General features: G+C 46.1%; 1 non-coding gene across 1 annotated transcript; it reads right to left on the bottom strand.

Annotated features, from left to right (window-relative positions):
- Positions 1-16,039: 16,039 nt before the first annotated feature.
- Positions 16,040-16,143, bottom strand: LOC116271435. The gene has a single exon (XR_004179986.1). It is a non-coding gene; the product is annotated as a U6 spliceosomal RNA (small nuclear RNA).
- Positions 16,144-17,915: the final 1,772 nt, after the last annotated feature.

Raw genomic sequence — 17,915 nt, 5'->3', positions numbered from 1 at the left:
AATTAATGTATGTATGACATCCAGAATGGTAGCTGCACATAGTAGGTTCCATGTCAGTGTTTGCTCTATTATTTTCTTCAACTCTCCAAGCCACAACTCAAAGCAGACCTCCTCCATGAATATTCTGCAGGTCACCCTAGCAAAAAAAAAAAAAAAAATACTCAATTCCTCTTCTGCCACCCATAGCTCTTGGTTTCTTCTGATAATATAATAATATTATAGCAAACAGTGATTCGGTGCTAGGTACATGATCAGTGCTTTCCTATGCATTATTGCTTTTAAATCCGTGAACTGGATACCTTCCATTTGCCCCAGATCTACTCTGCCACCTTCTCCACCTTGCGTTTTGCCACAGGAGGCTGATTTGAAGCCCAGTGGCTTCCAGTTGGATTTGGCCAAGGAGGATCACTGGCAAAATAGGCAAGAGGAAGAAGTTAGATCAGAGTTTGTATTCTCCCAGCCCCCTCCCAGCCATGTCACTGCAGAATAGACTCGTTTCTCAACACAAGGTTATGGGTCCTGTTAAGCAGCCCTCTTGACCCTGCTGCTCTGTCCTCAGCTTCTCATCACCATGCCCTGTCCTTGCTTCCCACCTGGGTGCTATCACAACCCCAGGGCACTACACCCTCTCTTGTGTTTCCCTGAACCCTGACCACATCTTTGTAGATGTAGTAGTCCCTGTATAAACTCTCCTCAAGTTATCCTAATACAGGTGTGTGACCCTGGCCGACACAGTTCTCATTACAACTCTGCAAAGCATGTACTGTCACTGTTACCGTTGTTACCAAGGGTGTCCAAGATTATATCCGAGTGGCAGGACTGAACCTGCCTGGCTTCAAAGCCCACACTCTGAATCGCTCTAGGGTATGGTCTGAATGTTGAAACCTAACCCTCAATGTGATGATATCAGGAGGTGGGGACTTTGGGAAGTGATTAGGTCATAGAGGTGGAGCTCTCATGAATGAATGGCTTTACTGATCTTATAAAAGAGACCCAGAGAGCTAGCTTGCCCCTTCCACCACATGAAGACACAGTAAGGAGATACCGTCTGTGAACCAGAAAGCAGGTCCTCACCAGACACCAGATCTGCCATCCTCAATGCCTTGATCTTGGACTTCCCAGCCTCCAGAACTGGGACAAATATATTTCTGCTGCTTAAAAGCTACCCAGTTTGTGGTATTTTGTTATGGCAGCTTGAACAGGCCAAAACACACCGTTATAATAGCTTTCCTATACAAGGTTGTAAGGTGGTTATTTCTACATGGATTTTTCCACCTGTGACTCAGACTGTATTAGTAGGTTGGTTGGTTGGTTTTGCCATCTGTCTTAGTCCATCTGTACTGCTATAACAAAACACCACAGACTGGGTAACTTATAAACAATAGAAATGTATTTCTCACAGTTTTAGAGCCTGAGAAGTTCAAGATCAACGTACTGGCAAATTTGGTATCTCGTGAAGTCCCGTTCCTCATAAACGGCATCTTTTTGCTGTGTCTTCATATTGCAGAAGGGGCAAACAAGCTCCCCTAGGCCTCTTCTATAAGGGCACAAGTTCCATTCAGGAGGGCTGCATTCTCATAATCTAATCACTTCCCAAAGGTCCTACCTCTTAATGCCCCTAAATTGGGGATTAGGTTTCAACATATTAATTTCCAGGCAACACAAACATTGAGACCATAGCACCATATTTTTAAAATATCCAAAACTTAAGAGGCTTAAAACAACAATTATTAATTAGCTCACCATCCTAGGAGATGGCAGTTTGGGTTGGGCTTAGCTGGGAAGTTCTTCTGCTGAGTTCACCTGAACTTGTATATGTGGCTACAGTCACATGAGGACTGTCTGAGGCCTGGTGGTCCCAGATGGTGTCACTTATGTGCCTGGAACCTTGGAGGGATCCACAAGGGTGACCAGGCTATGTGTCTCTAGTAAGCCAGTCTAGACTTCTTCACATGATGGCTGGATTCCAAAAATAGCAAAAGAGAGCAAACCCCCCTGTGCAAGCGCTTGTCAAGCTTCTGCTTGCATTAGGTGTCCTGATGTCCCGTGAGTAGTATAACCCAGATTCAAGGGCTGGTGAAACTGACTCCACCTCTTGGTGGGAGAAGCTGCAAAATACTGCAGCCATTTTTTTTTTTTTTTTTTTTTTTTAATGTACCACATGGGACACTCCTTTCCGGAAAGATCTATGCCTTGACAACTTCACATCCTGTATCCTCATAACCCAAGTCAGAAAAGCAATGTGGGGGCTGGCCCTGTGTTTTAGAGGGTGGGGAGTGTCCTCTTTATAGCTTGGTGAACATCTGACACTCTTCCTGCCTGTTACCACCAGACTGAAAATAATTCTGAAAGGGAAGTCTCTTAAAACGTAGCATGAGGGAGTGGAATTTTTTTTTAATTAGGCATCAGCCGAATTTTTAAAAGAATCTTTTCTTTTCTTCAGTTGCCTCTCCCTTGTTATACATTTTAACTCCACCCAGCGGCCGACCACATCCAGCCTGGGCTCTCCTTCTTGCTGCTCCACACCAGTGTTTGCTTGGCAGCAGTGCTCAGCTCCCAGGGCCACGGAAAGCCGAGGGAGAAGTCTTGCTTCCTGTTCTCCTCACTTCTTATTTTCTTTCCTCTGCTCCTTCTGGGGCTCACCCTTAACTGCTCACTCCTGCTCTGTGCCCTTCCAGTGTCCGACTAAGGACAGGATGCTAGGAAGGGCTGGACAGTTTGTCTATAGGGAATCCCCTGATGGCCCCCCAAGTGGGGCACTGCACCCCACTGTGGCTTAGAGACACAGCCAGAAGACTTGACCTCCAGGAAGCCCCAAGACAGAAAACAAATCCTAAAAGTAGTTATATGTGGCCAGGCACGGTGGCTCACACCTGTAATCCAGCATTTTGAGAGGCCAAGGCAGGCAGATCACTTGAGGTCAGGAGTTCGAGACCAGCCTGGCCAACATGACGAAACCCTGTCTCTACTAAAAAAAAAAAAAAATTACAAAAATTAGCCGGGCATGGTGGCATGCACCTGTAGCTACAGCTGTTCAAGAGGCTGAAGCATGAGAATCGCTTGAACCCAGGAGGCAGAGGTTGCAGTGAGCTGAGATTGCGTCACTGCACTCCAGCCTGGGTGACAGAGTGAGACTCCATCTTAAAAAAAGTAAAAGTAGTTGTATGTGAAATTATACTTAAAGATTCTTGTGAACTTGATGTGGCTATCCATTAATTAATTTCACAAGTATGGATAGAGTACCTACCATGTGCCAGGCCGTGGAAATATAAAATATAGCTCCTGCCCCTGAGAAACATATGGTCTTAGTGGGGAGAGAGACACACGAAGACAATATGAATTAATACTCATGAATAATAATATTCATGAAGAGAATACAATTAATATGAATAGGTTGGAGCAAAAGTAACTGCAGTTTTCGCCTTCAAAAGTAATGGTGAAAACCGCAATTATGGCGGGGCGCGGTGGCTCACGCCTGTAATCCCAGCACTTTGGGAGGCCGAGGTGGGCAGATCACGAGGTCAGGAGATCCAGACCATCCTGGCTAACACAGTGAAACCCCATCTCTACTGAAAATACAAAAAATTAGCCGGGCGTGGTGGCGGGCGCCTGTAGTCCCAGCTACTTGGGAGGCTGAGGCAGGACAATGGCGTGAACCCGGGAGGCAGAGCTTGCAGTGAGCCGAGATCGTGCCACTGCACTCCAGCCTGGGGTGACAGAACAAGACTCCATCTCAAAAAAAAAAAGAAAGAAAACTGCAATTACTTCTGCGCCAACCTAATAAATCCTATGTAAGAATATATCATGAAAGATGTTAGAAGGCCCCTGTGCCTAGCCTGAGTGATTGGGAAAACTGTTCTCAAGGAGATGCTGTCTGATATGGTCTAGCCCAAAGATGTCCAGTAGAAGCATAGTACAAGCCATGTGTGTAATTTTAAATGTTCCAGTAGCCATAATTTTAAAAGTAAACACAAACAGGTGAAAATAATCTGAAAATATTTTATTCGACCCAATATATCCAAAATATTACCATTTCACTATGCAATAATGTAAAAATTATTAATGAGATATTATACATTCTTTTTATTGTACTAAGTCTTTGAAAGCCAGTGCATATTTTATACTTACAGTACATCTCAATTTGGATGCCAAATTTTCAACTGTTAAAGTAAAATGTAGTCCTATCAAAGCAATAAAGCTGTGTTTAACGGAAACATATATTGCTTTGATTTAAAATTTGTAATTTAAATTAATTGAAATGAAATAAAGTAGAAAATTCAGTTCCTCACTGGCAGTAGCCGCATTTCAAGTAATCCATAGCCACGAATGACTGGCAACTGCCATATTGGAGAGTGGAGGCTTAAGCGGATAAATAGATGTCAAACAAAGAAAGTAGAGAGGATAGGGGACCGACACGGTGGCTCACACCTGTAATCCCAGCACTTTGAGAGGCTGAGGCGGGCAGATCACGAGGTCAGAAGATCAAGACCGTCATGGCTAACACGGTGAAACCCTGTCTCTATTAAAAATACAAAAAAACATTAGCCGGGCGTGGTGGTGGGCGCCTGTAGTCCCAGCTACTTGGGAGGCCGAGGCAGGAGAATGGTGTGAACCCCAGGAAACTGAGCTTGCAGTGAGCCAAGATCACGCCACTGCGTTCCATCCTGGGTGACAGAGTGAGACTCCGTCTCAAAAAAAAACAAAAAAAAACAAAAAAAAACCCGAAAATTCACCAGGCATGTGCTACTCTCTGGAGGTTGAGGCAGGAGAATCGCCTGGACCCGGGAGGTAGAGGCTGCAGTGAGCTGAGACCACACCACTGCACTCCAGCCTGGGTGACAGAGCGAGACTCCGTCTCAAAAAAAAAAAAAAGTAGAGAGGATAGTGCAGAAAAACAAAACAAAACAAAACAAAAAAACAATATGAAGAAAGGCACATGAAGAAAGGTATGGGATTTGGCCAGGCACAGTGGCTCATGCCTGTAATCCCAGAATTTTGGGAGGCCAAAGTGAAAGGATCACTTGAGCCCAGGAGTTTGAGAGTAGCCTGGGCAATGGAGTGAGACCCTGTCTCTACAAAAAAATAAAAATATAAAAAATGAGTGGAGCATGGTTGCCTGTGCCTGTGGTCCCAGCTACTCAGGAAGCTGAAGCAGGAGGATCATTTGAACCTGGGAGTTTGAGGCTGCAATGAGCTATGATTGCACCACTTATGTGCACTCCAGCCTGGGCGACAGAGCAAGACTGTCTCTAACAACAATAACAACAACTACAACAATAATATGGAATGTGGAACTCTAAGCAGCTTAATATTACTGTGATTCAAGGGGCAGGCCTAGAAATGGGAAATGAGCCAAGGGTGGTGAAGGGATAGATCAGAGACAGTCAGGAAGAGCCTTGGGTGTGAAAAAAACAAACAAACAAAAATCGAATATGAACTGTATGTTTCACTTAGTATGGGCGAAATTGAGCACAGAGGAACTTTCAGTAAGGATGCCTATTGGCTCACATGGAACATGGCAGAGGTAAAGCAGGCCACACGGCTGGTTGGTCCAAGTACTCAGGAGTATAATGAGGGGCCCAGAGCCCTTCTTCCTCTCTACCCCATCATCCAGAGTGTTGCCCTCATCCTAAGGCCGGCACCCCTTGGAGTCACAGTGTGGCTGCCAGCTTTCTACCACCCCATGGTAGAAAGTGCTTCTGGGCCGGGTGTGGTGGCTTATGCGGGTAATCCCAGAACTTTGGGAGGCTGGGGTGGGAGGATCACTTGAGCCCAGAAGTTTGAGAACAGCCTGGACAACATAGAGGGGCCCCATCTGTACAAAAATTGTTTTAAAATTTAGCTGGGCATAGTGGCATGCACCTGTGGTCCCAGCTACTCAGGAGGCTGAGGCAGGAGGATCACTTGAGCACAGGAGGTTGAGGCTGCAGTGAGCCATGATTGCACCACTGCACTGCAGCCTGGGCCACAAAGTGAGACCCTGTCTAAAAAAAATAAAAATAAAAGAGTTTTAAAAAGAGAGTGTTTCTGCACTGTCATCTCAAGTAGGATCCTGAAATTTACCTGATAGGACCATCCCAGGACACAGTGCCCACCCTGAAAGGACTGACTGTAATCAGGGAAATAAAAGGTGCTGCCTGGCTCAAGTTATTCAGGGCTCTCAGCTGGAATAAGCAACAAATTCCATGGGCTGCATGGGGATATAATTACCTGAAGGAAAATCTGGATACTGCTAAAGTGGAAGATAGTTACATGGGTGCTGGGTGGCAACCAACAAATGTCAAGTGCTGTGCACCCCTTTGGCTACTCAACATGTGCTCATACCTATCTTTCACAGAAACACCCTTACAAATGCCCATACCCACATAAAAATGCATGCAACTCAAATGCCCATACCCATATAAAAATGCATGCAACTCAAATGCAAGAGCCCAGAGGCTTGTATAATTACTACACCCTGTGAAATTTCTCTTCTTGAAATTCACAGGTGACTCCTAGTGGTCCAGTGACCTGTGATTAAATAAGTTATCTACCCCCAGTACACCCAATACAGTGAAGAAAGAATGGGAGGTATACAATAAAAACTTTGGGAAGATGGGAAGCTGCACATATCGTATCCTAAGAACAAAAAATAGGCCAGGCATGGTGGCTTACACCTGTAATTCCAGCACTTTGGGAGGTGGGGCAGGTGGATCACCTGAGGTCAAGAGTTCAAGACCAGCCTGGCCAACATGATGAAACCCCATCTCTACTAAATTTACAAAAATTAGCCAGGCATGGTGGCACACATCTATAATTCCAGCTACTCAGGAGGCTGAGGCATGAGAATCACTTGAACCTGGGAGTCGGAGGTTGCAGTGAGCCGAAATTGTGCCACTGCACTCCAACCTGGGTAACAGAGTGAGACTTTGTCTCAAAAACAACAAAAAAACTAAGAACAAAAAATAAGTAAGACATCTGGCAATAGAAAGAATTATTGGTATCTAATATAGACCGCAGAGGGTCATTTTTGTCCGTCTGTCCTCCATGGGCATCTCTGAGGAAGGCATTGGGAACATGCGTTCTCTGAGGACTGTAGTGCTTTAGCAGTTCACTACCTTTGGTGCAAGTTTGGGTGTGTTATGGCCATAACAAACAACTCTCTAGACTGGATGGCTTATAAACAACAGAAATGTATCTCTCATGGTTCTGGAGGCTGGAAAGTCCAAGATCAAGGCACTAGCAGATTTGGTTTCTAGTGAGGGCTCACTTCCTGGTTCATAGACAGTCATGGTAGAATGGTTGAGGGAGATCTCTCGGGCCTTTTCTATAATGGCACTAATCCTATTTGTGAAGGTTCCACCCTCATGACCTAATGACCTCCCAAAGGCCTCACTTTCAAGTACCATCATATTAGGGGTTAGGATTTTCACATGTGAATTTAGGTGGGGACACAATCTCTAGCCAATAGGGGCTAGAGATGGACTAAAAGTATGCCTAACAATTTAAACAATTGCAGACTATTGTCACCCTTTATTGCCATTTCTTTGCAATACACATCCCCCAAAAAACTAATAGGCTTTTCATATTTTTGCCTCTAGACAACTCCATTAGGCTGAAACCATAGCCAGAGGTTTTGTTTGATCATGTGTTTTCAACCTGGAAATTTCTACTTTCTGGCCCCAAATCTCTATGCTTCACCTGTCTACTAGTTTTCAAATTTTTTGGCCATGACCCATAATGAGAAATGAATTTACTTCATGACCTAGTATACAGTTATGCATGTGCATATTGATATGTATTTATGTATAACTAAATCATAAGTTTTACACAACAGTATTTATGGTCACTACCTGTGCTACATGCTAATATTTTCTATTCCGTTGAAAGAGGAAGGAAGGAAAGAAGGGAAGGAGGGAAGAAGGAAGGAAAGAGGAAAGGAAAGAAGGGAAAAGAAATGAAAAACAAGCCAGTAACAATCCACCCAATTGAGTTTACAGTCCACTAATGTGTCATATCCAGAGTTTGAAGCACCACCTTTAGTTCAGGCCTAGTGTGTGGCCTCTTCCTTCATTTTAGCCTCTGCTTTGTAGGAAGTAAAGACAATAGCCTTGGGTAGGCAGATTCTTATTTCTTCATGCCCTCAGACTGTTTCCAGACACTTCACAAAGCGCATGCATCCCCCTTACTTAGACAGACAATGTTCCCCGGGACAAGCCGGGAGACAGCCTAGGATGAGGCAGGCCAGGCTTTTTCTGTGTTCTCATCTCATCTTCTGAGAACCCTCCCTGTTTCTGGGTGAGTAAACTGGGTTTGAGATAGAAAAATGTGGATTTTCCAGCCCTGCAGGACCCAGGGTTAGGACTTTGGGTCATTTAAATTACAGGCCACAGGTGGAAAGAACCTCTCTTAGCCAACCAGAGTGCTTTGACTTCTTGCTGGAAAACAGAGCGCCTTCAGCCTGCCTCCCAGAGTGCTTCGTTGAAGGCTGCTGGAAGAAGCCAACCCACTCCAACATCCTGAATGTTTTCTACTAAACTAAGCTTTGATAGGTACACGGTCTGCATCCCCAGATACAAAAAGTGGCAGTTTCATCCTCAGCATAATGGAGGCCTCCAGCTTCCCAGCCTGCAGTCTGGCACCCTCCCCAGCCACTCCTGACCTTCTCCACTTGCAGTTCCACAATGTAGGGAGTGTTCGTTACACACTTCTGGATCAAACTCTCATTCCTCCTCTTGAGAACGAGCCTCTCTTCTCCAAGCCCTCCTTGTCCTAAGGAAAATGCCTGTGAGTGAGTGAGTGCCAGCAAATCCCCATTAATGACATAGTCCAAATTTTCATGGGACACTCCCCAGCCACCCACCCATTCAACACGGCTCTGGAGTTTCTGGATTTCAGCAAGGAGACTCTTGAAGGTAGGAACAGTTTTCAAGACCCAAAGGGCATAAGCACTAAAGGCAGAAGGAAGCAGTGGAAGCAGAGAGCAACTTTGTTTGTTTGTTTGTTTGTTGTTTGTTTGTTTGTTTGTTTGAGACTGAGTTTCACTCTTGTTGCCCAGGCTGGAGTGCAGTGGCGCGATCTCTGCTCACCGCAACCTCCACCTCCTGAGTTCAAGCGATTCTCCTGCCTCAGCCTCCTGAGTAGCTGGGATTACAGGTGTGCACCACCACGCCTGGCTAATTTTGTATTTTAGTAGGGACGGGATTTTTCCATGATGTTGGTCAGGCTGGTCTCGAACTCCTCACCTCAGATGATCTGCTCTCTTTGGCCTTCCAAAGTGCTGGGATTACAGGCGTGAGCCACCGCGCCTGGCCAGAGCAACCTTTTAGAACCAGGCAACCCTGGACTTGATTAGTGGCTTCATCACAATGTGAACTTGAACAAGTTATCTCACTAAGCTTCAGTTTCCTCGTCTGTGAAACTGTCTATAGCAGTGCCTCCTATAATTGTGAGGGCCAAATGAAAGACATAAAGCATCTAGCCCTATGCCTGTCCTTGAGGAGGTGCCCCAAGAAAGCTGCTATCTGGTTCTAGAAGCAAGGAGATGCTAGAAGGTGGGAGATGCTGAAGGAAGCCAAGTACGGATACTGGACTCTTGAGAGAGGGTCTCACTCTGTCACCCTGGCTGGAATGCAGTGGCATGATCCCGGTTCACTGCAGCCTTGACCTCCCAGGTTCAAGCAATTCTCCCCACCTCAGCCTCCCAAATAGCTGGAACTATAGGCACGTGCCACCACACCCAGCTAATTTTTTTTTTTTTTTTTTGTAGAAACAGGGTCCCATTATGATGTCCAGGCTGGTCTCAAACTCCTAGACTCAAGCGAGCCTCCTGCCTAAGCCTCCCAAAGTGCTGGGATTACAGGCATGAGCCACCGTGCCTGGCCTGGACCCCGTAATCTTGGGGCAGTGATAGATCTTGGACCTCTGGAGTCAGACTTAATGGTCTCCCGCAAGGCACCAACTCAGCAGCATCTGCTGAGACTTGGAGATGAGGGGCAGCCAGGATCAGGGTCTAGTTTCTCCAGCAGTTGGTCCTGAACTTCAAGACGTTGACTTCCCCAAGAATTGCTGGTGGCCGACAAAGAAGGCCTAGGGAGAGAAGCTGAAGAGAGCTGCTTCTATGAGAGTAGACTCTTGAGGAATCGCTGTAGAAGGGCCTGGGGTCCCAGGGGAGAAATCGCAATCAGCTAGGCATGGTGGCCTGCGCCCATAGTCCCTACTGCTTGGGAGGCTGAGGTGGGAGGATTTCTTGAGCCCAGGAGTTTGAGACCAGCCTGAGCAACACAGCAAGACCCATCTCTTTAAAAACAAACGAAAATTAGGAAATAGCAGTAATCCTTTGCTTGTGAGTTGGCCTTGTCATCAAAGACAGGCTGACCATTCACGATGTGGCAAAACTTATTTCCTTGCAGAAAACTGCTAGTTTTCCCATTTTATTTTATTTTATTTTATTTACTTTACATTTTTTGAGACAGGGTCTCACTGTGTCACCTAGGCTGGAGTGCAGTGACGCGATCATGGCTCACTACAGCCTCGACCTCCTGGGCTCAACGGATCCTCCCAGCTCACCCTCCTGAGTAGCTGGGACTACAAGCATATGCCACCATGCCTGGCTAGTTTTTAAATCTTTTTCATAGAGATGAGGGTCTCACTATGTTGCCCAGGCTGGTCTTAAACTCCTGGCCTCAAGTGATCCTCTCACCTTGGCCTCCCAAAGTGCTGGGATTACAGGCATGAACCACCATGCCTGACAGTTTACCAGATTTCTGATAGCAACCCAAGGGATGATTAATAAAGAATATTAAAAAGGTAACTTTAGTTAAGAAAAGTCCAACTTACCTTCAACCATCGTATGAGACCATCACCAAATAGCCTCAGAAAATGAGTAACATACACGCAAAATCCACTCCCTTGAAAGTTTCCAGCCAGACACAGTGGCTCACGCCTGAATCCCAGCACTTTGGGAGGCTGAGGTGGGAGGATCACTTGAGCCCAGGAGTTCGAGACCAGCCTGGGCAACACAGTGAGACCCCAACTCTTTTAAAAAAAAAAAATGGCCAGGCGCGGTGGCTCATGCCTATAATCTCAGCACTTTGGGAGGCCAAAGCGGGTGGATCACAAGATCAGGAGATCGAGACCATCATGGCTAACACAGTGAAACCCCGTCTCTACTAAAAATACAAAAAAAGTAGCCAGGCATGGTGGTGGGCACCTGTAGTCCCAGCTACTCGGGGAGAGTGAGGCAGGAGAATGGCTTGAACCCAGGAGGCGGAGCTTGCAGTGAGCCGAGATTGCACCACTGCACTCCAGCCTGGGTAATAGAGCAAGACTCCGTCTCAAAAAAAAAAAAAAAAAAAAAAAAAAGTTTCCAAAAAAGAGTCTCAGTCATGGGAAAAACTATTTGTTTTAACCTTCTGCCCTTGAAATGTAGAAACGGACACAGGGTACCCCATTAGTAGGAACCAAGACCCGCCATCCGTGTTTAATTCTACTTTCTCGTATCTCTTCTAGAACATTCCTTCCTGTGCATTTGTTGCTGGCATTCACCTCCTTGCCTCTTCCCAGTAGCTCATGTAGTGGGTGTATGAGATTATAGCCCATGGAATTCTTGCGTAATTATAATTACTCACATTAAAGCAAGGCCTCGAAGGATGCCTCATTCTCCAGGCTGTCATGTGGACATGGGTGTGGATAGACGTGGGCTGTATTTATCGTGGCCTGTGAGTTTTAATTTCTTGGAGGCAGCTTTATGAAAGCTGGCAGGAGTTTTTGTACTTCCTCGGGCCTTTTACTAATCCTCAAAGACAAACTTGTTCTTAATTTCCCAGGCCAGTTTATTGACCTCCGGGACGTGGTGAAAGATCTTATATTGTTCCTTCCTAGGAATATAAAATGTCTCCTTCCTCCCTTTGCTTCCTCTGGCAGCTTCTCCACCTTCTCCACCTCCTCGCCTGGTTCCGTCTCCCCGTCTCTTTCTCCAGGCCTCTTGCCCTCCTCTCTTGCTCTCCTTCTTTCTGACCTTCTCTTTCTCTAACTCCTCTTCTCTCCTCCTCCTCTCATTCCCTCTTTCTTTCTCATATTCTCTCTCTCCTTTCTCCCAAAGACTAATCCAGCTGGTTTGCTGGATCCTAGGGAAAATCCCTAAGACATTAGGGTTTTTCAAAGTTTGTCCAAAGAGCCAAAGTTTGTCCTGTGAACCAAGACGCAGGGCTGCTGTGGGTGGCTGGGTCCAAAGTGTGCAGGATAACTCCAGGGCGCACCTGGCTCCGCTGGGGCTGCGTAGCCGCTCACCTGGTCAGCCAGGCCCCAGGGGCAGCAGCTGGGACCCTTCTGCCTGGATGCAGAGGAAGGTGGGTGGGGTCTGGGCTGCTTCTTTCCGCCTTTCACTAACCTCCCCCTTTCTCAGTATATTTGGGGAAAGCACTTACTTTTTTTTTGTTTGTTTGTTTGTTTGTTTTGATATGGAGTCTCACTCTGTCGCCCAGGCTGGAGCGCAGTGGCACAATCTCAGCTCACTGCTACCTCTGCCTCCCGGGTTCAAGCGATTCTCCCACCTCAGTAGCCTCCCGAGTAGCTGGGACTACAGGCATGTGTCACCATGCCCGGCTAATTTTTGTATTTTTAGTAGAGACGGGATTTCACCACGTTGCCCAGGCTGGTCTCGAACTCCTGACCTCAGGTGATCCACCCACCTCAGCCTCCCAAACCTGGGATACAGGTGTGAGCCACTGGGTTCGGCCTTTTAAAAATTTTTTAAAATCCTTCCTGCCTGGCTTTGTTGTCATCCTTTTAATTGATGAGACTGGGACTCCCAAAGCTCCTTGCCTCACAGGCCCCGCGCTTCTTCCGTTCCTTCCGTTTTTCTCTGTCTTCCTATTTTGTCGACTCCTCCGTAGGCTCCTGCTTGGGGTTCTCCCTCTCTGTCTCTCGTTATCCCACCCCTCTCTTCTTCTCTGTCTTCCCTCTTTCTCTCCCTCTTATCCCTCTTGAGATCGCGTACTACGGGCAGACAGGAGCAGAGAGAAATGGAAAATCTGGAGAGAAGTTTGTCCAACGTGCCCGGGGCATCTCCCCAGGTGTTTTCTAGAGCACTCCTCCTATAAAAGGAGGAAAAGGACTATGAACCACCTAGACTCACCAGTTTGAGATTCTACAACTGCAAACCTGTTCTCCAGTCCCCTCTAAAGCGATTCTTGGTAGAGGACAGCTTTGGAGTCAGAAAGGACTACGTTTGAATCCAGATTCCTTGAGAACTTACACGAATTTGTTAAACCTCAGTTTTCCCATCCATAAAATGGGGACAAGAAATACTTCTTGGAGTTTCAAAAACGAAATGAAATAGCATATACGGCAGGGGTTTAGAATGTGTTAGGTACACGGCGAATTCCTTCCTTCCTTCCTTTCTTCCTTCCTTCCTTCCTTCCTTCCTTCTTCCCTCCCTCCCTCCTCCTTTTCTTTTCTTCTCTTTTCTTTTTCTTTCTTTTCCTTTCTTTCTTCCTTTCTCCTTCCTTCCTTCCTTCCTTCCTCTCTTCCTTTTTCTCTTTTTCTTTCTTTCTTCCCTCCCTCCCACCCTCCCTCCCTCACAGAGAATTTGGAATCTGCAAAGACTTAGGATAAACAGCAAAGCTTGGCAGCTGAAACATAAGAAAGTGTAGAGTTCCATTTATTCCTTTCTGAATGGGTTGGTGCAATTTCCTATAGATGGTAAGAGCCCCCAGGTCAACTTTTATTCTGTGTATGCTGTGTAACTGCATTTGAATCTTTAATGTTTAAATAGTGGCTGCTTCCCCTAAGCTAGCATGATTGTTAGACGTCCCATTAGTGTGTTTATCTATTTTTAATTTCACTAGCAATGTGTGAAAGCATTCTCAAAGGAAAAAACAAAAACAAAATCAAATAGGATAATAGAAAAATGCTGGCTGGGCGCAGTGGCTCACGCCTGTAATCCCAGCTCTTTGGAAGGCCAAGGCAGGCAGATCACTTGAGGCCAGGAGTTTGAGACCAGCCTGGCCAACATGGCGAAACCCCGTCTCTACTAAAAATACAAAAATTAGCCAGGCATGGTGGCAGGCGCCTATAATCCCAACTACTTGCAAGGGTAAGGCAGGAGAATCGCTTGAACCCTGGAGGCAGAGGTTGCAGTGAGCTGAGATCGTGCCACTGCACTCCAGCCTGGGTGAGAGGGTGAGACTCTGTCTCAAAAAAAAAGAAAAGAAAAATGCCCCTTGGCTATCCCCAGAAATCCTAACTCTGTCCCCAGAGGTAACAACAGCTTGGTGTGTGTCCTTTTCCATTTTTATTCATATGCATATATGTACATGCAGAAATGCATAGGTTTATCTTGTGATTGTAAACATAAAATGTGGCCAGGTGCGGTGGCTCATGCCTGTAATCTCAGCACTTTGGGAGGCTGAGGAGGGCAGATCATGAGGTTAGGAGTTTCGAGACCAGCCTGACCAACATGGTAAAACCCCGTCTCTACTAAAAATACAAAAATTAGCCGGGCATGGTGGCGCGCACCTGTACTCCCAGCTACTCAGGAGCCTGGGGCAGGAGCATTGCTTGAACTCCGGAGCCAGAGGTTACAGTGAGCCAAGATTGCGCCACTGCACTCCAGCCTGGGCAACAAAGTGAGACTCCATCTCAAAAACAACAACAACAAAAAAGAAACATAAAATCATACAATGCATCCTTACTGTTACTATTCTGCAACTTGGTCATTTGTTTCTTTATTAGTTTAACATGCTAGTCCAGGCACAGTGATTCACACCTATAATCCCAGCAATTTGGGAGGCCAAGGCAGATGGATCACTTGAGCCCAGAACTTCAAGACCAGCCTGGCCAACAGCGGGAGACCCCATGTCTACAAAGACAAAAAAATTAGCCGGCTGTGGTGATACGCACCTGTAGTCCCAGCTACTCAGGAGGCTGGGGTGGAAGGATCATTTGGACCCAGGAGGTTGAGGCTGAGCTATGATCGAGCCACCATACTCCAGCATGGGTGACAGAGCAAGACCCTGTCTCCAAAAAACCTGTGACAAAATACAAAGAATTAGTGGACCTGTGTAAAGAATGTATGGAAATTTTAGGAGTGTTTTTTGTAATTTTTCTTAAAACTTGAATTCTTTGTGTTTTTTAAATTACATAATAAATACAATGTCGTGTCAGGGAAATTCAAGTTAAAATATCACTGACATATCTTTTATTACAATTGAATTGTCACAAACAAAATTATACTATCCAAGGACCAAGGAAAGGGCATACTCAGATACTACTGTTTGGTGTGCAAATAGATACAACCTGTTTGAATGTATCCTACTGAGATACTTGCACAAGTACATGAGAAAATGTATAAGGATTTTTAGGATTTAAATGAAACTTTTTTTTTTTTTTCTGGAGACAGTCTCGCTCTGTTGCCCAGGCTGGAGTACAATGGCGCAATCTCGGCTCCCTGCAAGCTCCGCTTCCTGGGTTCACGCCATTCTCCTACCTCAGCCTCCGGAGTAGCTGGGACTATAGGCACCCGCCACCATGCCCAGCTAATTTTTCGTATTTTTAGTAGAGATGGGGTTTCACCGTGTTAGCCAGGATGGTCTCAATCTCCTGACCTCGTGATCTGCCCATCTCGGCCTCCCAAAGTGCTGGGATTACAGGCATGAGCCACCACGCCCGGCCCAAATGAAACTCTTTAATGCCGTTTCATTTGTTTTGTTTGCTTTTAAAAGTTTTTAATATGAAAAAGTTTTGGTTTTTTTCCTCTTTTTTTGAGACCAAGTCTCGCTCTGTTGCCTAGTCTGGAGTACAGTGGTTCGATCTTGGCTTACTGCAACCTCTGCCTCCCGGATTCAAGTGATTCTCATGCCTCAGCCTCCCTAGTAGCTGGGACCACAGGTGCACACCACCATGCTTAGCTAATTTTTGTGGTTTTTGTAGAGATGGGGTTTCACCCCATTGACCAGGCTGATCTTGAACTCCTGGCCTCAAGTAATCCATCTACCTTGGCCTCCCAAATTACAGGCGTGAGGCACCACGCCTGGCCTAATAGGAAAAGTTTTTTAAAAAAAATATGGAATGCTTCACAAATTTGTGTATCCTTCCTGCTCAGGGGCCATGTAACCTTCTCTGCCATTCTGATTTTAGTGTGTGTGCTGCCAGAGCAAGCACTGCAGCTTTATTTGTAATACCAAGACACGGGTGGAGATGGTCAAAATGTTCAATCACATTTATGTGGGTAAAATGTATTTGGCTTTGTTTATGATCTGGATTAATATGAAGCTCTTCAACAGAATGACATGGAAGAGTGTCCAAGATAGATTGTTGGGTGAAAAAAAAAAAAAAGCAATTTACAGAACAAAATGTTTCCTATGATTGCATTTTTGTAATAAAGACACGAAACCTATGCACACGCATGTGTTCACATCCTCATTCACTCACTCACGTTTGAATGTGCACAGGAAAAAGTTTGGAAAAATACACATGAAACAGTTACCAGATCATTCTCTAGAAATTCCTCTAGTCCTGGGGAAAGACCACCCAGCTCTGTCTCTCAAGTCCTCAGGCTGGCTGTGGAGGGTCCTCTCCGAAGAGCCTTGTGCTGGAACAACAGGGGTGCCTCCGGCCAGCCAGAAATCCCCAACCGGTGCCTATCGGCTTGTTAGCTGCACCTCTTTGCTGTGCCACCAAATTGCTGGCAAACGCCCCTACCAAGGGCTGCTGTTTCCAGCCCCATAATGGCCAGGGCCCCTCCCCATCGCCACCAGGCCTGCAGGGCAGGCAGGGTCATTACTGAGTTCCAATGAAGGGAGTGTTTATTATTGTTGTCGGTTTGATGCTGATCCCAAAAGGACCTAATCAACAGGTAATAAGACCTCATGGGAGTGATTAGAAACCTCAACTTTAACCCTGTTAGAACCGCAGCGGAGAAAGCCAGAGTCACTTCAGGACTGTGCCCCACACTCCACAGGGCCTGATGGGGAGGGGGCCAGAGAGGTACTGATGGGTGTGCTCCAGGACCGGCAGAGAAGGGGATCTAGAGAGAGGAGGAGAGATCCAAAATTTAGTTTACACAATAATATACATCCACGGGGCATAATCCCAGCACTTTGTGAGGTCAATGTGGGAGGATCACTTGAGCCTAGGAGTTTGAGACTGCAGTGAGCCGTGATCCCACCACTGCACTCTAGCCTGGGCGACAGAGCAATAACCTCAAAACAAACAAACACAAAATAATATACATCCTCCTCCTCTTCATCGTCATCCTCCTCCTCATCACTATTCTCTCTTTTTTTTTTTTTTTAAGGTAAGATCTTGCTCTGTCACCCAGGCTGAAGTGCAGTGGCGTGATCACCACTCACTGCAGCCTCAACCTCCCAGGCCCAAGCAATCCTTCCACCTCAGCCTCTTGAGCAGCTGGGACCATGGGGGCACACCAGCATACCCAGCTAATTTTTAAAATTTTCTATAGAGACGAGGTCTCACTATGTTGCTCAGGCTGCCCTCAAACTCCTAGGCTCAGCGACCCTGCTACCTTGGCCTCCCAAAGTGGGACTGCAGGTGTGAGCCACCACACCCAGCCCATTATCATCATTCTTGATTGAAAACCTGTGCTAGGTGCATGGGGTTCCAAAGCAAATAAGCATGGTGCCCTCAAGATGCTCACAGCATGGGAATAAAGACTCAAAACGCCATAGGAGCTATGCTACAGAACAGGTTTGTTCCAGGCACGGGAGTGATGTGGAGGAGGGAATTCTCAACCTTGCTGGGTGAGTCAGGGAAAGCAGATGCCCCAGTAAAGTGATATCTTGTCATACGCAGATGTGACAACATTTGTCGTTTGAGCAGAAAGGGCTTATATTTAAACACCCACCTCTAACGTGGATCTCCTTTTGTCTTTGAAGCTGCCTTATATCCTTTTTTTTTTTTCAATAAGATTTGAT

The sequence above is a fragment of the Papio anubis genome, chromosome 18 (genome assembly GCF_008728515.1).
Source record: "Papio anubis isolate 15944 chromosome 18, Panubis1.0, whole genome shotgun sequence".
NCBI classification, from domain to species: Eukaryota; Metazoa; Chordata; class Mammalia; order Primates; family Cercopithecidae; genus Papio; species Papio anubis.
Note: the sequence above shows the minus strand (reverse complement) of the source record. Positions and strands in the feature narration are given on the sequence as shown.